Raw genomic sequence first — 14,973 nt, 5'->3', positions numbered from 1 at the left:
TTGAGAAAAAAGGTGCTCTAATAAGCAAAATAAAGTGTATCTTCATTATATAAATGACATGGTTTGGCTGTGTCCCCACCCAACTCTCATCTTGTATTGTAACTCCCACAATTCCCATGTGTCATGGGAGGAACTTGGGAGGTGATTGAATTATGGGGGCAGGTCTTTCCTGTGCTGTTCCTGTGATAATGAATGAGTCTTTTGACATCAGATGGTTTTAAATAGGGGGAGTTTTCCTGCACAGGCTCTTTTTGCCTGCTGCCATGTAAGATGTGACTTGCTTGTCGTTCCCTTCCACCGTGATTGTGAGGCCTCCTCAGGCATGTAGAACTGTAAGTCCTATAAACTTCTTTCTTTTGTAAATTTCTCAGCCTCAGGTATGTCTTTATCAGCAGCATGAAAAAAGACAAATACAGAAAATCTAATACAATCAATAATCATGCTTATGTCTATCTAAAAATTATATGACATTATAAAAAGAAGTTTTTAATATAAAATCTGAACATACATAAAATATTGTTATTATTTTAAAGGAAGCACACCTTAAAATAAGGAAATATTAAACATAAAGACAGCAATCTATGTTAAAGACAAATATCTACTATTTAAGAAATCCATTATTACAAAGGCTAGTGATTTGCCACCTTCTAATAAATTAGATATAACATCATCTGCATAATTTTCCTTCAAGCATATATATTTTTCTGCGATATGGTTTTGCCGCATTGCCCAGGCTGGCCTCAAACTTCTGGCCTCAGCAATCCTACTCTCAAGTATCTGGGACTTGTATCATATGCCACTGTACGCAGTTACTTTCAAGCGTTTTTATTTTGAATTAGCTGGTAACTTGAAAAGACAAAAGATACATTTTGTTGTAATTTTAGTATCTATTTTCTCTGAATTTACTTGAAAGACATTACCTTTTACTTAAGAACAATATATTTATAAAATTATTTATAACTACTGTAAGTTAATCTTAAATATTCATAAGGATTTACATATACTATTTTAGTGTTAAATAGTTGAAAAACATTTTTGAATATTAAAAATTACAGTACTGCTCTGCTACACAGATTTTATTCATTACATTTATTTATTTGTAAATTTTTTTTTTCATTTAGTCAATTTTTTTTTAATTGCATTTTAGGTTTTGGGGTACATGTGAAGAACATGCAAGATTGTTGCATAGGTACATACATGGCAGTGTGATTTGCTGCCTTCCTCCCCTTCACCTATATCTGGCATTTCTCCCCATGCTCTCTCTCCCCACCTCCCCACACCTCATCCCTCCCCCATTTCCCCCCAACAGACCCCAGTGTGTAGTTCTCCTCTCCCTGTGTCCGTGTGTTCTCATTGTTCAACACCCGTCTATGAGTGAGAACATGTGGTGTTTGATTTTCTGCTCTTGTGTCAGTTTGCTGAGAATGATGATTTCCAGGTTCATCCATGTCCCTACAAAGAACACGAACTCATCATTTTTGATGGCTGCATAATATTCCATGGTGTATATGTACCACAGTTTCCCTATCCAGTCTATCATCAGTGGGCATTTGGGTTGGTTCCAGGTCTTTGCTATTGTAAACAGTGCTGCAATGAACATTCGTGTGCATGTGTCCTTGTAGTAGAATGATTTATAATCCTTTGGATATATACCTAGTAATGGGATTGCTGGGTCAAATGGAATTTCTATTTTTAGGAATCGCCACACTGTCTTCCACAATGGTTGAACTAATTTACACTCCCACCAACAGTGTAAAAGTGTTTCTATTTCTCCACATCCTCTCCAGCATCTGTTGTCTCAAGATTTTTTAATGATCGCCATTCTAACTGGCGTGAGATGGTATCTCAATGTAGTTTTGATTTGCATTTCTCTAATGACCAGTGATGATGAGCATTTTTTCATATGTTTGTTGGCCTCCTGTATGTCTTCTTTTGTAAAGTGTCTGTTCATATCGTTTGCCCACTTTTGAATGGGCTTGTTTGTTTTTTTCTTGTAGATCTGTTTTAGTTCTTTGTAAAATCTGGGTATCAGCCCTTTGTCAGATGGGTAGACTGCAAAAATTTTTTCCCATTCTGTTGGTTGCCGATTCACTCTAATGACTTTCTTTTGCTGTGCAGATGCTGTGGAGTTTGGTTAGGTCCCATTTGTCTATTTTGGCTTTTGTTGCCAATGCTTTTGGTGTTTGGGTCATAAAGTCCTTGCCTACACCTACGTCCTGAATGGTTTTGCCTAGATTTTCTTCTAGGGCTTTTTTGCTGTTAGGTCTTATGTTTAAGTCTTTAATCCATCTGGAGTTCATTTTAGTGTAAGGTATCAGGAAGGGGTCCAGTTTCTGCTTTTTGCACATGGTTAGCCAGTTTTTTCAACCCCACTTATTAAACAGGGAATCCTTTCCCCATTGCTTGTTTTTGCCGGGTTTCCCAAAGATTGGATGGTTGTAGATATGTTGTGTTGCCTCCGAGGCCTCTGTTCTGTTCCATTGGTCTATATATCTGTTTTGGTACCAGTACCATGCTGTTTTGAGTACTGTAGCCTTGTAGTATAGTTTAAAGTCCAGTAGTATGATGCCTCCTGCTTTGTTCTTTTTAGTTAGAATTGACTTAGCTATGTGGGCTCTCTTTTGGTTCCATATGAAGTTTAAGGTGTTTTTTTCCAGTTCTGTGAAGAAGGTTCTTGGTAGCTTGATGGGAATAGCGTTGAATCTGTAAATTACTTTGAGCAGTATGGCCATTTTCACGATATTGATTCTTCCTAACCGTGAACATGGAATGTTTCTCCATCAGTTTGTGTCCTCTCTTATTGCATTGAGCAGTGGCTCGTAGTTCTCCTTGAAGATTTCCTTTACGTTCCTTGTTAGTTGTATTCCTAGGTATTTTATTCTCTTTGTAGCGATTGTGAATGGCAGTTCGTTCTTGATTTGGCTCTCTTTAAGTCTGTTATTGGTGTATAGGAATGCTTGTGATTTTTGCACATTGATTTTGTATCCTGAGACTTTGCTAAAGTTGCTTATCAGTTTCAGGAGATTTTGGGCGGAGACAATGGGGTCTTCTAGATATACAATCATGTCACCTGCAAATAGAGACAATTTGACTTCCTCCTTTCCTATTTGAATACCCTTTATTTCTTTTTCTTGCCTGATTGCTCTGGCTGGAACTTCCAGTACTTGATTGAATTGGAGTGGTGAGAGAGGGCATCCTTGTCTAGTGCCAGATTTCAAAGGGAATGGTTCATGGAAACTGAACCACTGGCTCTTGAATGTTGACTGGATAAACAATGAAATGAAGGCAGAAATAAAGATGTTCTTCAAAACCAACGAGAACAAAGACACAACATATCAGAATCTCTGGGACACATTTAAAGCAGTCTCTAGAGGAAAATATATAGCAATAAGTGCCCACATGAGAAGCAAGGAGACATCTAAAATTGACACCCTATCATCAAAATTGAAAGAGCTAGAGGAGCAAGATCAAAAAAACTCAAAACCTAGCAGAAGACAAGAAATAACTAAGATCAGGGCAGAACTGAAGGAGTTAGAGACACAAAAAAACCCTTCAAAAAATCAATAAATCCAGGAGCTGGTATTTTGAAAAGATCAACAAAATAGACCACTAGCCAGATTAATAAAAAAGAAAAGAGAGAATAACCAAATTGATGCAATAAAAAATGATAAAGGGGATATCACCATAGATTCCACAGAAATTCAAACCATCATCAGAGATTATTACAAACAACCTATGCACATAAACTAGTAAACCTGGAAGAAATGGATGAATTCCTAGACACTTGCCTCCTCCCAAGCCTAAACCAGGAATAAATTGAAACCCTGAATAGACTAATAACAAGGTCTGAAGTTGAGGTGGGAATTAAGAGCCTACCACCCAAAAAAAGCCCAGGTCCAGATGAGTTCACAGCCGAATTCTACCAGACATACAAAGAGGAGCTGGTACCATTCCTTCTGAAACTATTCCAGACAATCCAAAAAGAGGGAATCCTTCCCAAATTATTCTGCGAGACAAACATCATCCTGATACCAAAACCCGGCAGAGACTCAACAAGAAAAGAAAACTTCAGGCCAATATTCATGATGAACATAGATGCAAAAATCTTCAATAAAATACTAGCAAGCTGATTGCAACAGCACATCAAAAAGCTTGTCCGCCATGATCAAGTAGGCTTCATCCCAGGGATGCAAGGCTGGTTCAACATAGGCAAGTCTATAAACGTAATTCACCACATAAACAGAACCAAAGACAAAAACCATATGATTATCTCAATTGATGCAGAGAAGGCCTTTGACAAAATTCAACAGCCCTTTATGCTAAAAATCCTCAATAAACTGGGTATTGACAGAACATCTCTCAAAATAATAAAAGCTGTTTACGACAGACCAACAGCCAATATACTGAATGGGTAAAAACTGTAAATATTGTTAATCATGATAATTGGATTGTTTAGCTTTTCAAACTATAATTCAAATCTTCCCTGTATTAAGGGTACTCAGCCAATTCCTACACTTAGTTGTTATCCCACTTCTAAATTCATCCTATTTGCTTATTCATATAGTCTAAATTCATGAAAAAATACAGTTATTAAAGAATACTTTGTTGTAGTTCCCTGATCAATTACTGGCTATTTTCTATAAAATTAAGTTTAATCTTGGTTTGTCATTTCAGGTTCCAAAGCTTCTCTGTTTCTAATTAAATCAAACTTTCAAACTTAATAAGGAAAACAGCTTTGCTGTCACTTAAATGTCGTATTGCTTCCATACCTTTTCCTTTTGCTCTTAATATTTCCCTATTGTAAGTATTCCTCTGCTGTCTTAACTAGACCCATTCTTGAAACAAACTCAGTTCCTTGCTTCTTCATGAAATGCCTTCTCTTTACCACAATATGCAGAGCTTTCTCTTCTAAGTTGTCAGAAACTTTATAAAGATCTTGGATTATGCATTATCATTTATTAATTAATTTAAATTTTTTTCCTTCTCACCTCAACCTAATTGAAAAAACGTTGAGATCAGAAAATATGTCATATCTCTTCCTATCAGTATTGTCAAGCACATACTGGACTCTCATAACTGTTAAGTAATCTTGAGGGAATAACACATTCTCTAATCAAACTGTATTTTGATGAATTTATTTGATAATACACAGCATTCCATGTGATTTGATTTCTAATGTCATTAATTATATCTCCATCTCAACATTTTAATTTGATGAAGAAAAAAGTATTTTAGGTAATAAAATATAATTCTAAAATTGAGACTCTTTAGCTTGTGATGATATAAAACTTAGTTATTACCAGATAGAGACAATTATTTATATCAATCATTCATTACAACTGGGAACAATAAACAGATCTTAATTATAAGAATGATGTATAGCTTCAATGATTGTTAAAGTCAGACAAGTTTAACTAAAGCAAACTGGATCTAAATTTATCCCATATGTCTTGATTCTAACACCAAATGAAAGGAAATCTCAAAAAAAAAAAAAAAAAACCACAAAAAACCCCATGTTTTACAGATGGCTTCATGGCACAGTATTGTTACCTGTTGAAAGTCTCCTATGATACTGAATAATGGTTTGGCATGGAGTGTAGAGTGAGGTCATTGCATGATACAAAAACTATGTATGAGAAGATATTAAATGTCTTGGTGGTTAGAAGTAGCTATAGTGACTAAATATGTCTATAAAAATCTCCTTCAAAGAAAGAATTTTGATCAATAAAATAATTCACAATTTATTATGAATTTTTAAAATGTAATTGTTCGTCTGTAAATTAGGATAAAGAAGCAAGAGAACTTGCTTTCCCCTTTCAAGTACTCAAGCAGTCATTTTCAGTACATGAGGGCTTGATAGACTGACTTTCCTCTGTCAGTTTTATATTTGTGTCTTTGATTATGGGTTCTATTTTATAATCTTTGATTATTGTATGATTTTGCAAAAACCATTGAAAAGTCAGATAGTCCTAAACATAAAATCTATTAATTGGAGATTTCTTAAATAGTTTTTCAGTTGTATTTCTGGGCCTACATTGTCTTACAGTTGTATTTTTATTTACATTTTACTTTAGAGATAAGAGCTTTTCCCAGAACACAGGAAACCACCTTATAAAATAGTTGAATTAAGACTATGCACATTTCATAGAAGAACTAGACAATACAGTGATGCCAATCAACAATTGAACCAATTACTCTAAATATTTCTTAGAATGCTGGTTCTATAGACATATACATAAATCAAGGACAAATGAAACCTTTGCTGAAATGAGGTTCACATTTCTATTCTAAAGAGACTAAATAGAAATAGCCAATTTCACCATATGTTATGATATCTAGCCATTAAAACATAGTTGTCAGTTTCAGGTTACCAAAATTATTTTAAAGTCAAAGAAGCTGAACTTAAGGAATGTTGAATGGGTCTGCTGTGGCCATATAGCTGGTAGTATATCCGCTTCAGAAATAAGGTAGCCTTCTATTGAAGAATGTGTTCAGCTTAAATGCCTCATTCTTTAACAAATAAAAATGGACCTTAAGTAGAAAACACTCAGATCACGAAGGAATCTTGTAAAAACTTATCTTTTTGGTATCCTCTGATACAACTGATTTTATTAAACTGAGCTTACTGCTATGTTACCAGCCTACATCCTAAGATGTTGTGATACCCAACCAAGAAAATCCCTGTCATATATAATATGGGCAAACATTGTTGAAGATGCATATTATCCCACTAGATTATATCTCCTGTTATTTTCACTTGCCCTCTGAGTTTTTACATGTAGAAATTTGCCCCAGTCATTTAGTTCTCATACTAGATTTGACTTTCTCTAATGATAAATTTAATAATTTTCTAAGACAGGAGACTCATGAATATCTATAGCATATTTAGTGGCATGTCCTGCTGAAAGAGTAATAGGTGTTAGAATCAAGTGAGAGCTTTCCCCTGACTGTACATTCGTGAATTTTCTGATAAACATTTCACTGAGGAGTCTTTCCCTCTCAAACCCTCATCCCCTGCCTGCCTTAACTGATATCATTGTTCTAGCAGAAATGTTATTGATGCAAACATGTTTTCTCCCCAACATATACTAAAGTAGATAATAAGACTGATAAAATGTGTTCAAGCTTATTTAGTTCCACAGACACCTATTTATCTCATGGGAATTCAGGATGTCCTTAACTTCATGGGCACACTCCGAAAACAGATATGTTTTGTTTGGATGTAGGGAAATCAGCCATTTCATTTCAACCAGGACAGTTTCAGTCCTGGACAAACCAAGACAGTTGGTCATCATATTTGAATGGAAAATAATTTGTTTGTTTTTTTTTTGGTTTGAAATTGAAGCATAAAATTGACCATTGCAGTTGCCAAATCTGCTTTTCCAAGAAAAACTGAAAATCCTGACTTTAAAATGTCCAATCATCTGATTTTTAAATATTGTTTTGAAATGTTTAGCCTATTAAACACTAATCTAGGTGTTGCTATGAAAATATTTGGTAAATATTATTAGGATCAATAATCAGTTAACTTTAAGTAAGGTAGATTATACCAAATAATCTGGGAGAAACTGGCTCAGTTGAAGTAATTTAAAAGCAGAACTGAGGTTTTCCTGAGCAAGAGGAAATTCTGTCTCAAGACTGAAGAATTAGCTTCTCCATGAGAATTCCAGCCTGCCCCTCTGACAGACTACGCTATGAATTTCAAATTTGCTGAAGCAGATCCCCATAATTGCACAAGTCAATTTCTTGCAATAAATATCTCTTTCTTTCCCTTTATAGATAGATAGATAGATAGATAGATAGATAGATAGATAGATAGACAGATAGATGGGAAGACAGACAGAAAGCTAGCTAGATGATAGAGAGATAAAGAGTTAGATTCTGTTCTGTTTCTATCCCTGCAGATACAGCAGTACGGGTCAAGCATTTCTGTGTGATTGTAAATTATCTAGAGCTTTGCTACTTTAGATAGGGTGCTGGCTCTGAAATCACCACAACCAGCACCTGGCCTCCTTCACACACTTACTACAATTGCTGAATTCCCAGAGGCACTGTAACTCACCATGATCATATTTTGCTGATATTACAATATCTCTACTTAAAAAAGAAAATGCCTCCAAACTTTGGAACTAGAGATTGAAATAGCAAAACAGATAAAGATAAGAAATCAATATTTATTGAACCATAAACACAAATTATGAACTACTAGGGTAGTAAAATAATAACACAAATATTACAACTCTTCTGACAATTGTTTGATAAAACAGAAGAGATTTGGGTTGATATTCAAGAAGTTTCTAAGAGTAGAATAGAGCCATTCTTGAGGAAAGGGTGATGAAACAAACATGTAATCCAAATCTTAAGAAAGTGATAATGCATGTCCTTCTATTCTTTAAAAACCAACCAAAACAGCCAGATTTTTAAAATAAATAAATAAATAAATCACTTGAAAGATAGGCTGTGGTTTATTCTTGGGTACCACATCACATTTTGAAAAAGTTGATTTATATTCAGAGACAGTTTTTTAGGCTTATTGTGTACTTAATGGATTATACCACCAACTTCAGGCCACTCTCTTCCCCCGTAAAAGTAACCGGTCCTCTTTCCCTTCTAATGTAATATCTCATGAGGTTCTATAATCAGTTACCTAACACCATCTCAAATGCCGTTGTTTTTATTTGCTAAAAGCTAATAGAGTTTATCTGATAAACACTTTTATATGAGTGAGTTTCTGTTAGAGCAGTTAGTAAGCAAGCATAAATGTTACATCTGATTCTTCTATTCTAATAGGGAAGCAGAGGTTCCATTATCTAAGATGAAACTGGAGATACCCTTAGGATTCACTATATGGAGTAAGATCAATTCAGTTTACTTCAGAGCTAGTAGAAGCTCTGCCTGAGAGATTTTCTCTTTTCTAGAATTATAAATGCAAGTGGCTATGCATTTCATAATTTCCTTATATTATTTTGGGTAGTTGACTTAATTTCTTTAATTGTTGTTATGTAAAAGATGTGTTATTTGTTTTACTCACTTTCACTCCATCACTTAATTTATCATCTATTAGCTACTTCCTCAATTATAGTTTAAGACATTGTCAGGAATTAGCTAGCAGCAAAATCAGAATGTAGGAAGTACCTCTAGTACCCATAAAAAGAGCACCCAGGTTGCAAGGGCAAGGGATCCAGAAGAAAAAAGGTGGCTCTACCAGATAAAATATTGGTTAGTCATGATGCTGCCCATGGCTTCCTGCTGCAGGCTCTCACATGCATTAAACAAGATACTGCTTCCTCATTTTGGCAGGTGTGACCTTTACGTGGCTGAAACCAGAAACATTTCTATTACTTTATACATAAGACTCCCAAGATCAGAGAAAGTTAAGAAAGAGGTTGTTTTGAAGTGTGAACCTATTTGGCATGCCTTTTGAGCCATATTAGATCAATTAAAAAACTTAACACAGAACTGCATCTCTCATTGAGCTGTTAAAAAAGGTGTACTTAGGTTTACCCAAGACTGCCAGTGAGACAGTATAAGTGTAATGATATACAGTGGATTCCAGGGTGCATAGTTGCATTCTACTTATGGATATTATCTATTTCCTTGCTCATAAATTCTAGGCCACTGTTGGTGATGGCAGAAATTACATTTCTGTGATTTAAACCTTCTAACATGGCAAATCACAGGATTAATTAGAATAATAAGAGCTTATCCATTGCACAGTGAAACACAATGAAAGATCCCATATCAATTTATGTTGAAATGATAGAATAATGAATTTATGCTTTGATTTAAGAGTATGCAGTCCTCTTAGGAAAATAGGAATTTTGAAACAAATAGTAAATATGGTTAAATTAACTTATAAAAAAGTTTACACAAAAGTTTACACTGTTTGTAATTAAAATCAGACTTTGTGTTTTTGGTGCTATTTTTGTTTCGTGGTTATTTATTTTTACTTGCAGATTTTATAGGCCATTCTTAGAAGACTTTAATTATATATACAACATTGGAAATAGCCATACTCCAAATATTTACATGTTGTAGTATTTCCAGATATATTTATTAAAATTATTTTTATTTAGGAATGGTGTCCAGATGCTAATCACCATTGCATTTGAATATTCAACTACCCTTTTTATTTTCTTCTTGGCAAATACCTTTTTTCTTTCTATGTCTTTTATGGCTTTCACATTGTATCCATCTTTCAGGGAAAAATGCACAAAAACAAAATTGCTAAATATTATTTATTACATATTAAAAACAATCTAAATCAGAAAATTCACATACAACAAATGTAAAAATAATAGCTATTGTACTAGTTGGAAAATGAAAATCCAGTTTATTGTGTGTCAACTGTATGTCAGGCCATGTGCTACTGGTTTTTCCATACTTAATCATATTCAGCGTTTAGAACAATATGATTAATCCTCTATCCTCATATTAAAGTTAAAGTAGTTTAGGCCCAAAAATGAAATGTCTTGCCTAACACCACGAAACTAACAATTGGTAGTATTGGGATTGATAAGGGCCTCTGTGATACTAAAGTTGTTCTTTCCCAGTAAAATGATCAAATAAAAATAAATATTTAATGCAAATATTAGTTTAAAATTTACTAAGATTAGTAGGCAACAAATAGATTTACTTGAGATGTTTGTAGAACTTTCTAGAGTTTCTTCAGCTATGTTTTCAGTTGCATAGTATGATGGTCATTTGAAATATGAAACAATATTCTTAGTATCATATTTACAACCTGTAAACTTTCTCCTCAAACTCTTACTATTTTTTTTTAAAGTATATGCTTCATGGTAATAGCTATTTTTTCTGCTGAAATATGCAGTTAAGTCCTTTTTCAGCATTAAATAATTGACCATGTTTTCTTGTGTTTCCTATTAGATTGACCTCATGCTACATATAAATAGACTTTAGAAATATCTGTGCGCAGAAACTTTATATAATCAGTTGTGTTTTCTAATAGCTAATGTGAGAGTAGTACATGATGGCAGCCTAGATAATATGTCACCCTCATGAGAATTATTATTTTATTAAAGTATAATATTTTTATACTTTAACCATCCTAATCAATTGAAACATTATTTGCCTATAATTACATATAATGAAGAGCTATTTTTTAATCTGGATTGCACCACGTGAAATTCATTCATATATTGAAGAGTTGTCTGTCAACCAACATTTATTGTATCAGATACTGAGCAAGTTGCCAGGGCTTCAAAATTGAATAGGGAGTGATATCAGGTAATATGACAGAATTAGGAACTTCAAACTCCAGTACTGTAAAAACATAATTTAAAAATGAGCAAAATCTATCAGAATCACAGAACTTGAAATTAACTGAAAGCTTGCAGCAACCAAGAGAATGTTCATTTGAGAAAAATAGGTGATTCTTGGTAGAAGCTGTAAAATTTATGGATTTACCCTAGTTCCATCTCCCATTTCCCACTTCAACAGCAGTCATTAAAATAATTCACATTTTCCATACAAGAGAAATGAAAACTCCACTCAACAACAAACTTCATGTACAAACAATTTTAATTAAGTATGTTTTCTGATTTGGCTAGTGGCTCTTTGGAAGAATGTCTTATTTTTACAGAACTTAGAACTATTCCAGCACTGAAGCTGATTCTGGGGTACAAGGAAACGGCATTTGTCAAGAATATTTACAGATTAATTAATATCTTAGATACTGCTGCCTAAGGCAATAGATGATTGTTGGGGTAAATAAAATAGAATAACCAAAGTGCTTATGAGGAAAAGTCGATAATATGTCTCTAAAACCTGCCAAATGCTCCATCATATGCTTGGGAATCTAGAAAGCCATATGCATGTTCAGGGCTGTTTGCATGCTCAGGAAGGACCCAGTGAAGTGTTAAGTTCTTACCTCCTGCCGACCTTCAAGCTCTACAGAAGCTAAAAGTTTAGCTAACACAGAAGAAATGGATAAATGCCTATAAACATAAGTACTAAAACTGACTCAAAACAAATAGAAAATCTAAATAGATCCATAATTGATTTGGTAATCAAAAACTTTAAATAAGGAGTGATTTAGGATTACATGGCTTCAATAGTGAGTTCTATCAAATACTTAAATAATATCATTTCTTTTCAATTTCTTGCCAAAAAAGAGGAAGAAACACTTTTTAATTCATTCTGAGACACCACTATTACCCTGATACTAAAACCAATATCCCAAGAAAATTATAAGCCATTATCATTTATAAATATGAATGCAAAATCCTCAATAAAATGTTAGCAAACTGACTCCGGTAGCATACCAAGAGTGTTGTACATTACAGCTAAGTAGGATTTATCCTAGGAATGCAAGTGTGGTTCAACATTTGAAAATTAATCAGTATAATACATAATATAAATAGAACAAAGGCAAAAAAAACCTCCCGTGGTCATTTCAATAGACACAAAAAAGCACTTGCAAAACCAAACATCATTTTACAATTAAAACACTAAAAAATCATGAATAGAATGGAACTTTCTCAAAAGGCAAGTGTCACTTGGTAAGAACTCACAGCTAATATCATACTTAATGGTGAAAAACTGAAAGTTTTTCCTTAAAGATCAGGAATAAGACAAGGATGTTCACTTTCACTATTTCTATGAAAGCATAGTACTGGATTCTAGCTAGGGCTATTAGGCAAAAAAATGGAAATAGAAGTCATCCAGATATAAAAGAAAGAAGTGAAAGTATCTCTATTTACAGATTACATAATGTTACATATACCAAACTTTAAAGAATACACACATACACAGAGCTGTAAGTGAGTTCAGCAAAGTTTTAGAATGCAAAGTTGCATTTTATACACTAGCAACAATCCAAAGGTAAAATTTAAAAAAAATCTAAAGTAGCATTCATATAAAGAAAATACTTAGGTATAACTTCAGCCAAAGAAGTACAAGACTTTTACACTATGAACTGTAAAATACTGTTGAAAGAAATGAAGTAAGATCTAAATAAATGGAAAAACATCCCATGTTCATGCATTTGGAAAATGTAATCTTAAAATGACAATATTCCACATTGCCATTTTTTGAATCTATATATAGATATAGGTATAATATATATAACATATAAATATAGATATAATTCAAATGCTATATATAGATTCTATATAGAATATAGATTCCATATAAATTCTATATAGATATAGTTTAAATTTGATATAATTTAAATTCTATATAGATTCTATAGAATTTATAGATTCTTATATAATTATAAAATATAATTACAGATATATATATTTAGATTCTATAGAATTTAAATTATAGATTCTTATATAATTATAAAATATAATTACAGATATAATTTAAATTCTAGATATAATTATATTTTATTACAGATATAATTTATATTTTATTTATATTATCTATATTATATATAGATTTATTTATTATTTAAATTCTATATAGATAGAATTCTTAAATTCTGTATAGATAGAATTTAAATTATAACTGTATACATAATTCTTTTATATTATCTATAGATAGAATTTAAATTATATCTAATTATATTTTATAATTATATAAGAATCTGTAATTTAAATATTATAGAATCTATATAGAATTTAAATTATATCTATATATAATCTGTAGAATTTGAATTATATCTATATATGTTATATATGTATTACTTATATATTTATATATATCTATTATATCCATATCTATATAGATTCAAAAAAAATCCCTGTCAAAAATCCAACTACCTTTTTTTCAGAAATGTAGAAGCTAATCCTAAAATTTATATAAAATTTCAAGGGTAACAGAATAACAAAAAAAATCGAAGAAGGAGGACAAATTTAAACTCACATTTTCTAATTGCAAAACATAAGACATAGCTACAGTAATCAACATACTGGCATAAGGATAGATATATACACCAATGGGATAGAATTGAAAATCCAGAAACAAATACATAAATTTATGGTCAGTTGATTTTTGACAGGGTTGCCACAACCATTCAATGGGAAAATAATAGTCTTTTATCAAATGGATCTCGCCTGCAAAGATGAATTTGGATCCCAGTCTCACACCAGAACAAAATCAACTCAAAATGGATAAAATACATAAACATAAGAACTAAAACTATTACACTCTTAGAAAAAAATCTAGGTGGAAATTTGTGAGATGTTGGGTTAAGCAACAATTTTTTAGATATATACCAAAGCACAAGCAAAGACTTCATAGAAATGGAAATATTTTGTATATCAAAGGATGTTATCAAGAGGTGAAAAGAAACTCTAATAAGAGAAAATAGTTGCAGTATGTCTGGTAAGGGCCTAGTATCCAGAAAAATAATAATAACTTTTACAACCAAGAAATAAAAAACAAATAACATAATTTTTTAATGGGCAAAAGATTTGAGTACACATTTCTCAAAGAAGGTATTCAAATTGCCAATAAGCACATGAAAAGATGTTTGATATTGAACATTAGGGAAATCAAAATTACAGTGAGACACCACATTACAACTGCCAGAATGATTACACTAAAACTAATAAAAGGAAAATAAGTTTTGTTAACAATGTAGTGAAATTGGAACCCTTGTATGTTGCTGGCAGGAATGTAAAAATGGTACAGCCACTGTAAAATTAGTTTGATTGTTTCTCAAAATATTCAATGTAGAATTCCTATTTAACTCAGCAATTCTAAGTTTTGGTATTTACCTAGAGAATTGAAAACATATTCATACAAAAACTTGTGCATGTATGCTCATAGCAGCATAATTCAAAAAGCCAAAAAGTGGAAAAAATAAACACGTATCAGCTGATGAATGTAATCTATTTTTTGAAAAAACAGTAGATCCATACAACTGAATGTTATTCAGCCAAATTAAAGAATAAAGTACTGTTACGTGCTATAACATGAATAAATCTTGGAAATATTATGCTAAGTGACTGAAGCTAGACACAAAATACTGTATAATTATATGAAATGTCCAGAATAGGCAAA

Source organism: Saimiri boliviensis, chromosome 10 (genome assembly GCF_048565385.1).
Source record: "Saimiri boliviensis isolate mSaiBol1 chromosome 10, mSaiBol1.pri, whole genome shotgun sequence".
NCBI classification, from domain to species: domain Eukaryota; kingdom Metazoa; phylum Chordata; class Mammalia; order Primates; family Cebidae; genus Saimiri; species Saimiri boliviensis.
The sequence above is the reverse complement of the archived record's forward strand: the minus strand, read 5'-3'. Positions refer to the sequence as shown.